The sequence below is a fragment of the Cryptomeria japonica genome, chromosome 7 (genome assembly GCF_030272615.1).
Source record: "Cryptomeria japonica chromosome 7, Sugi_1.0, whole genome shotgun sequence".
NCBI classification, from domain to species: Eukaryota; Viridiplantae; Streptophyta; class Pinopsida; order Cupressales; family Cupressaceae; genus Cryptomeria; species Cryptomeria japonica.
Window position 1 is genome coordinate 776,463,216 of NC_081411.1, and position 9,352 is coordinate 776,472,567.

The window sequence follows — 9,352 nt, forward strand, 5'->3', positions numbered from 1 at the left end:
GAATATGATGCTTAAATTCGCCATTCATAAACACTTTAAGATCATCATAGCACCATGCGAATACATCAATATAGCTATTCAACAAATCAATGATGACTTTTCTTTCCTTGTGGGACAAGCATTTTCCAATTAAAACAATCTTGGGATCATTTTCAAAACCAATATTTACTTTTTCTGTATCTGGAGAACTTGAGGGCTTCTTTTCATCATTCTTTACAAACTGATCATTCTTACCAAAGAGACTCTCAAGAGTGACTAATCCCTTAGGAATAGTATTTCCTTTTAGTTGCAAAATCTCTGATTCTTTATCTTCTTCCTTTATATTTTGTTGGCTTGTCAAAGAATGATTACCATCAAAGGACGAATTTGAGAAAGTTCTGGTGCCCTCTAAGAACGAGATGATATGCTTATCATCATCAAAAACTTGCCAATTTTGATTATTATCTGGCACACTAGGTCGGTAGATCATTTCTACTATATACACATCTTTTTCAAACTCAGGATGGGGCAGTAATAAAGAGGCTGAAACAGCAAGAGAATCTGCCTTTGTATTTTGTTCTCTTGGGAAGGCTTGTATGGAAAAAGCATCAAAACTTTCGATCTCATCCCATACTTTGTTTCGATAAGACTTGAGCCTTTTATTTTTAGTCTGATATCGACTTCTCACTTGGTTGACAACTAATTCAGCATCTCCCATAACTTGTAACTTCTTGATTCCTTTTTCTTTGGCAAATTCCAAACCGAGAAGAAGAGCTTCATACTCTGCCGTGTTATTGGTAGTATCAAATGCGAGCTTGTAGGCTTTAGGAAACTTTTCCCCTTGAGGAGATATCAACACCACACCAGCACCTGAACCAGAAGATGAAGAACTTCTATCAAATTGCATTACCCAAAGTTCTGCAGATATGTCAGGAGCCAGAATTTCAGGAACACTCTCCTTCTTCGATGACATCATATATGTACCTGGGCCTGTCTCAACATATAATATTTCAGCTCTTGGATCATCAGATTTGAGAACTGTGTATTTGGCTTTGGGTTCTGGGTCCAATCTAACTTTCTTGTTGCCAAGAGGTATCAAGGCATGTGACCAATCTAATTGAATCTCTCCACCCAAATCTTTACAGAAACTACGACTTAAGAGCATACCATAACTGGCTGGAGTATCGGCAACCAAGATGTTAAGTTTCAATTTCTTTTGAGGATGAGCAGCTAAAACAACTTGAGCATCCTTAATTTGTCCGACCAAGGGTACTTGCTTTGATTCCATTGAGAACACTTTACCAGTAGGTTTATTTAAAGATAGGCCTAGTGCATGAGCAACTTTGGAAGGCATTACATTATCAGAAGCACCGGAATCTATAATACAATTACTCAACTTACAACCTGCAATGTATAAGGAAATATAGAAAGGATCTGGCTTATTAGAAAAGGAAGTAGCAACAAGAGATGATTCCTTTGAAACAAACCCCTCTTGCTCATCATCATCAAAACTCTCACTTGATTCTTGATGTACGTCTAAGTGAGGTTGCTTGAAATCCTTTTTGATACAATGCACCAATTTATCCAATTGCTGTGGATTCTTCTTAAGATACTCAAATTGAGAAATTTGCACCTTAGTCTTTTTACAATATTCAATGAAATCGAAAGAATCTTCAAAAGAGGAATCACCATGTTCAACTTCTTTTTCAGCTTTTCTTGATGATCCTTCTTCTTTACTTGGTTTCCTGGAAAGAATTTGCTTAGGAACCTCATCCACCTCTTTGTCTTTTGTAGCTAACTTAGCTTTCTCCCCAAGCTTCTGGCACCAATTCTTTGTAAACACATTACATGAATGATTATTTATGTCACTATCTTTCTCATTTTCCTCGCCAGACTCATATTCTAAAAAGTTGACTGTAGGTGGACCAAACTGTTGATTAGTTTCATCTTCAACATATTCTTCAATCTTTTCACTGGTCTGGTTCATCTGCATAAACCTAGTCATCTCGGGACATGAGGCTCCATCATGGTCTGTTGTGAGATGGAAATCACACATTGCAGCAGTTTGACGATTACTCGTAGATGGATGCTCAATTGCCAACCTTGGTGTTGGAGGTGGTAGCTTTGGTTGCCGGTTTTGTTGATATGGAATATAATTCCTTCTAGGAATATCTTGATACATAGGTGGTGGATTCTGTGGTAATTGCTTCTTCAACTGAAGTAAATCATTTGCTAGCTTTTGAATCATTGGATCGGTAGGTGCAGGATTGGCTTGTTGAATTTTTCCTTTCTGTAATTCTTTATTCCACTTTCCAGCACTCAGTAGGTCATCTTCAACTTCAATGGCTAACCTTTGTGCTGCAGCGAGATCAGCTACTCGTCCTCTTCTTATTTGGAAACTAATGTCAGGGGGTTGTGCATTAATGAAGAAACATTTTTGATTTTCCTCCGTAGGCCTCTTGTCAGCTGCTAATTTATTGACTATTTTGTTGAAACGAGCCACAAATTCTCTCATAGGTTCGTGTACTTCTTTCTTCATTTGGGTTAATTGAGCAAGAAGTAAATGACCATCATCTACAGTTTTAAATCTTTCTTCAAATTTTTGTAACAGAGTCGCCCAATTAGTAATGGAACCAGATGGTAGCTGATTAAACCATTCAGCTGCAGCATCAATTAGAGTTTCAACAAAAAGTCGTACTGAAACATCCTCATACTGAACTCCGAGGATTGCGCATGCAGTAAAGAAAGCACTAATATGATCTTCTGCAGTGACTTTTCCATCTCCTGAAAATTTTGGGAGATGCTTCCTTGAACCTGTTGGCAAATCATGCAATTGATTTCCTAAAGCTAGAGGGCCTATGGCAGCACCCCATGGAACTGGTTGTGGTTGAGCCATGATTGGTTGTGTAAAGTTAATAACAAGAGGGGGAAGTAAAGTTAAGGCTTGGAAAAATGAGGAATGAGCACTTGCTTTCTTTGGCGAAGAAGGTCTACTGGTAGACTTAACTTTCTTTTTATAAGTGGTAGAAGGTGTGGAAAAATCAACCTTGTATAGTTCAGCAAAATCAGGGTCAATGATACCCTTGCTTCTATCACCTCTAGTATACCTTTTGCTTGCCAGTGTGCTTGCTAATCACCTTGCTTGTACTGGTCTTGCATACAACAAATATTTTGTCTTTTTCACCTAGAAAGCACAAAAATTCTCTTAATGACAATAAGTAATAATTCAACTTCTTCCACTAACACTTGATGCACTTGTTAGTATTCTGGATCAACTTGTCATATTCTAGGCTGTCTTTGATTTGGTTGCTCAATCAAGATCACATGAGGAAATCTTTCCACTATTCTTTCACGGACCACCACTGGATTCTGAGCTTGTCTTTCTTCTTCCGCCAATATAGCACTTACTCTTTGATATTCAGCCGTACTTCTTCTATTCCTCCAAGCTAAAGTATCCAATTGCGAAAGTATATCTTCTTGCTCTGCATGAATCCAATCAAGATTCGGTTGTAGCACAGGGAAGAGGTTCTCATGTGGAAGAACCATCTTGTTTCATGCTTGGCCTATCAAGGCGACTGTCTTCTTATTTCGATTTCATTTTCCCCAGCAGAGTCGCCAAAAATCTGTTGGTAAACGGATTTGTTGCTTTAAGAAACTTTCTTGAAAAACTCTGTTTTGCCCTGTAATTAGCAACAAAGTGTTCACAACAGTTGAAGAATCACAAACACAAAAGAATGGTAATTCTTCTCTGCGTTTGAGAGGGGCAGCTCCCTCGTATAATGGGGGTATTTGGATTTTTCAAATATCTAAAGAACGAACAATAAAGAAGGATTGAACGCCATATAAGGTATGAATCTAGATTAAAATAAATTCCATATAATCAAGTTTGAGATACCACAACTTGAAATAAACTTCTTCACATTCAATGTTAAAGGAAAAAGCATTAGGTAATCATCGATCAAACATAAGAACATTGATAATAACCCATGAGAATAAGTTGAACACACATCCAAATTGATCTCTATTGTTTAATTGCTTGAATAATACTATCCAAGTATCTTATACAAAGCTTGGGAAAAAGTGGAATCCCCTTTCATTGAATAATAATGAGGTATATATAGGAGAAGTGGTAACCACCTGAGGTAACTACCCTAACTACCTTTACAACTACTTTATAACTTCCTCAACTACTTGAAATAACTTCCTCAATTTTGGGAGAAATAACTACTTAGAATAACTACCCAAAATGAGAACTTAGGATAACTACCTCATATGAAAAGAGCCAAGATTATCCTTTATTACAATACAGAAATAGAGATGAGAGAAAAGGAAACTCGATCATGAGAGTTATTTACAAGAAAGACAAAAACATGATGCGAGTAACACAACAAAAATAAAGGCTATACAAAATGCAACTCTGCACTTATTCTAAGCTAACTCCTTGCACTGCCGATGAGGTTGTCGCTTCTGTAGGCACATTATGTTGTTCAGGTCCTTTGTCTCTGAATATTCTGAAAAGTCTGATGGCTGAAGTGACGGATTTTCCTTTGGGAATTAGGATGTTAGCTATCCTCATTTTCCATGTCTTCAAGTTTCTATGAATGCCACTTAGTTCTGTCACCATGCTGAGTGTCTGAGGCATAGAAATTCTCAAGGAAGAGTAAATATCAATCAACCTTTCGATGGTATTTTCACTGAAGTTTGTCTTGTTAAAAAGCTGTTGATCTACCATGTTCTGGAAGCTATTCTGTAATACCTGCGAATCTTCCATCAATGTCACATCTGGGAGAAGAGTAGTGAGTTGTCCTTGGAGTTTGGTACACACTTGATCACATGAAAGCATGAGCTTTTCTAACTCTGATGAAACTTGATCTATGATCACTAGTTTCCAGTTAATGCTTTCCATCCATATCTCTAGATAATCTTTTTCATTATTAGGCAAGATTTTCTCGGTTGCAAGGGTGTCCATTCCAATTTCTATCATTTGTTTAAAATCATTCACAATTTCTTTCCAGGCTGCCTCCTCTTTCTTGACATTCCTCAAGTCTTTCTCAATAGTATTTTTCTTTATTAAGGCTTCATCATGGATAGATTTTGCTTGGACTAGGAATTCACATGCGAGAGTTTTGACCTTTTCTACCCATCCTTCAGTTACCTTTCCATAGGCTTGGTACTTTTGAAGATTATCCATAACATTCTTTTCAATTACTCCTTCTGGTGCAATTGGCTGGCGATCTACACTTAGTGGCATAGTGGAGGTATCAACTACGGATCTCAAGTAAGAAGACAAAGTGTGCACCTGTTGTTTCAATTGATCCTTGGATTGCTTATCCTTTTCACTTCTCTCCACCATTCTGGCTGCCATCACATTAAAGTTCTGAATATCAGACTCATGAGAAGAAGGTCCCATATCATTCTTTGTCACAACAAAGTCCGCAGAGGTGGCTTCATTTGTATCTTTCTCAGATATGGGTTGAGCAATCTCTAAGCACATATTCCTTGAATTTGGATCAGTCTTTATTCTTGAGGATACTTTGAGTTTCTTCGGTTTCTCAGCTCTTTCAAAAATATCAGATATGCTACTAAATTCAGGTACCACTAGCTTTTCTACCCTCCTCTTCTTCAATAGACTTTCTTCTAACCATGGGAATGAAGAATTTTCTGTGGACTCTTGGATGTTTTCCTGCCTTGCTACCAGTGTTGTAGTCGCCTCTCTGATTTCTTCAAATTGATCGCTTGGATTGCTTGGAAATGATGAATCCATGACTAAAGTATTTTGCTGTGCTACTTGTCGTAGGGATTCAAAAGGAACTGAGGGAGATATGGAATGCATTCCATCATCAAATCTTGTGTCATCTATAATTTCCACTGGAACTTGATCCTTTACTTGACTTGCAATAGAATTTTCTTCTATGTCTTTTTCTCTGGATTTCTTCCTCTTTTGTCGGGGTTCATCACCACATGTGTTTTGAAGATTGTTCCTCCTTGGAGGGTCTTCATCTCCATCACTTCCTTGAGTATTCTGGTAAGAAGGAGTATCCCTAGCTGGAGTATAGGAAGAATGCAGCAACGTAGAGCTCTCAAGCTGACTTCCTTTCTTTCTTGGAGCTTCCTTTGTTGGTCTGGTAGCAGTCATTTGAGTAATCTTCTTCTTAATCCAGGCTTCAGAATTCTTGATTACAAAACTTGTTCTTTCTCTAACATCTCTCATTTCCGGACCTGCCCAATTCAAACTGGGAAGTGGCTGGGACTGGACTTGCTCAAAATAGATAGGATCAATCAAATCAGATCCATCATCTTCAATGCCTTCTATGGTCCAATCCATCTTGAAATCTTTCATTTGCTTCAAAGTTAACCTGGTCCAATCTCTTTTTCTAACCTCGAATTCGTCTTCGCAATCCTCCCAAAAGTCTTCGAGATTAGGAAAATGAAAATAGCCAGGGCCTAACTTTAAGCTGCTTTTGACATAATCCTTACTATCAAAAGGAAACCTCATCTGATATGGATACAAGTTGACCTTGGATAAAGCTTTTTCTGTCTCATCTGCTCTTGAACTTGACTCACATCTATAGTGCCCGAGACAAATGGGAAAGGCTACCCCTCTATTCTTTCTATCTCTGCATTTCTTTTGAACTGAAACCAATTGCCAACAAAGCTCAACTAAAATGAGCTTATCATCAACATATCTGGGTAGCTTGTGTGGATAACCTTCAAATCCTCCTACTCGAAGATAGGTAAATCTCGGAAACTAGATGAAGAAACTTCCATATTTCTTTATCAATTTAGCAGCTTCCTTTGATATTCTGGTGGCGATGTCTCCTTGTAATAACCTTACTGCCCACATTGTGAAAGCATCATTCACCCGCCTGAAATACACAAAGCTTTCTTCAAGTTGCAATTGCTTGTAATAATGGTAAACTTGAGTTTCTTGATTCAAGACACCATTAGTACTCAACCCTGGCCATGACCTCAAATTAGCAATAGCATATATCAAGTAAGAGATCATATGGAAACGTTGACTTGTTTTAAAGTGCACTAACTGGTCATGTATGCAGTTGCTGATGAGATGGCCCCAGTCAATGAATTGTTTACCAACAGAGATGACTGTTATGAAGAGATACATCCACATTTCAAACTCAGTGGAGTTAGGACTTCCTATCACTCTATGGAGTAACAAAATCAAGTAACAAATCTCTTTGATGAAAAGAGAACGATGGAGTGTTTTTGGAAGCTGAGACTGTCCTCCCCGTGGTGCAACCATCCATTCTTTAGCCAGATTGTTAAGGCATTTGCTTCTATTGTCGCTGAAGTATTTATAAGCTTTTTGCTTATCAATGTGAGTGAACTTTTCCTTATATGGCAAACGAAGAATAATAGCTATTGAAATTCCGTCTAGTTTGGCCATTAAGGATCCATCTGCAGCTCTTATCTCTCTCGCATCGGGATTATATCTTTTTGAGCATTCTAGTACCAAATCTGCACATTGAATTGATATGGGAAAACATGCTGCTTCAATCAAGCCACTTCCCGCCACTCTGCAAGACAATTTTGATCTGTCACCTTCCATGAAGAACCTTTTGATCTCCTGCAAATTTATGTGCCCAATCTTGGTATCATGAGCCTCTGGAATCATGGTGGTGATCATCGGAGCGTACTCGTACTCCTGAGCTTTGTACTTCATGATGGTATTTCCACAAACCCTTTGTATTGAGGTCCTCTATGTCAATGTTACTGGAACTTTGAGACTTTGAAGATTTGTGACTGACTTGATTAAGTGACTATGTCTCGCCCATAAGCAAGATCTACCTACTGTCTTTATCATGGATGATCCATTTGTTCCTCCTTGAATGGCTGCTCATGATTAACCTGACAATCAATGACAAAATGTTACCTTCTTCAAACTGAGGTTTGTGATTGACCTCTCTGTCACTTCTTTGAATGGAAAAATAACTTTTCTTTTGGTTCTTTGGGGCTGATTATGACAAAGACTCAGACCATTATCTCCTCACTGTTTATTGAATTGCGCATTAGACCTATTGGGGTTGTTGTGATAGCTGTGACCATGCCTGATAGATTCTCGTCTCATTGATGATTTCTATCAACCATCCATGTAGTCAATGTCTTCAGTATTGTGAGTCAATTGTCCAATAGCTTGGACTGCACTACCACTGTGTCTTGGTTTTGTTTTCTTTTTGGTCTGAGCCTCTTATCACTGTCTTTGCAACTTTATCAGGCTATTCCAAACTATCTTCTGTGTCTCACATGATGCCTATCGATGTGTCTCTGGGTTGCTGCACTTTGCTACCTGTAGATTGCTCACACAAACCCTTGTTCTTTCTCGTGGCGCTAGAAGTGCTATCTTCTAAAGATCCTAGGCATTTTCACTGAGATCTTCCTACATTCCGGTGGGCACCATAGCAACCATATTCGTTATGCAAAACGTGCAGGAAACTCTACAGCGCGGGTATTCTGCATGAACGATTATCGTAGTTGTTTTGGCTGCAGATAACATGTTAATAGTTACGCGCAGCATATATCCCTGATCTTTCATCAATAACTTGCAGAATGCACCACGAAAAGCAATACTTGATCTTTAAAATTTGAAAGTGCGAGTAGAGTTAAGGGAAACGATAGCATGCAAGTTGTCCAGAACATTTGTAACTGCGATATCTGATATACATCTTCCTCCCAGCGATGGTTTGGTGGATGTTTGCAACCTATTCCATGTTTGCAAAGCCTGGCCCTATGTCTGCAATCCCATTTACTTGGAGATGAATACCTTTACACCTGCGTGAAAGGAGCCATGCAGAAATAAGGCATTTAAACACTTCTTATCCAACCTCTGCGAGTGGTCTTCAACTTGCGAGTGGAGTCTAGAAAGCATGATAGTAGGCATATATATCGGTAAAGCAAACGGTGAAGGTAGTTATAAAACCAGCTTTCACGTTCTTTTCTGGCCACGCGGTAGTTTTCTTTTGCCAAATGGACGTTCGAATGAGTTTGGTGGAGCGATTCTCCAGTTGTAGAAGGATCGGCATGTTAGCCAAACTAACCAAGCTGCCGATAGTAATCCGATATCTTCCATGCATAAGTGAGTTCGTTGCAAAACACTTGGTAACTTGATAAAGTTAGCCAACTCACCGATGAAAAGATGTCAATGTGAAAACCTTGCATAAAGAAACATATCGGTCCCTTGATAATTTTACCAACTTGATGATAGTTTCTCATTTGCAACTCGAAATTGGTGTTCATTGGTCCTTTAAACCATTTTACCATGTTGCCGCTAACACTTGGTCAACTATCAGCATAGACCGTTGATGATCGTGTTTACTTTAAACTCTTCGAGAATGCCAACAACAATCCTAGACAATAC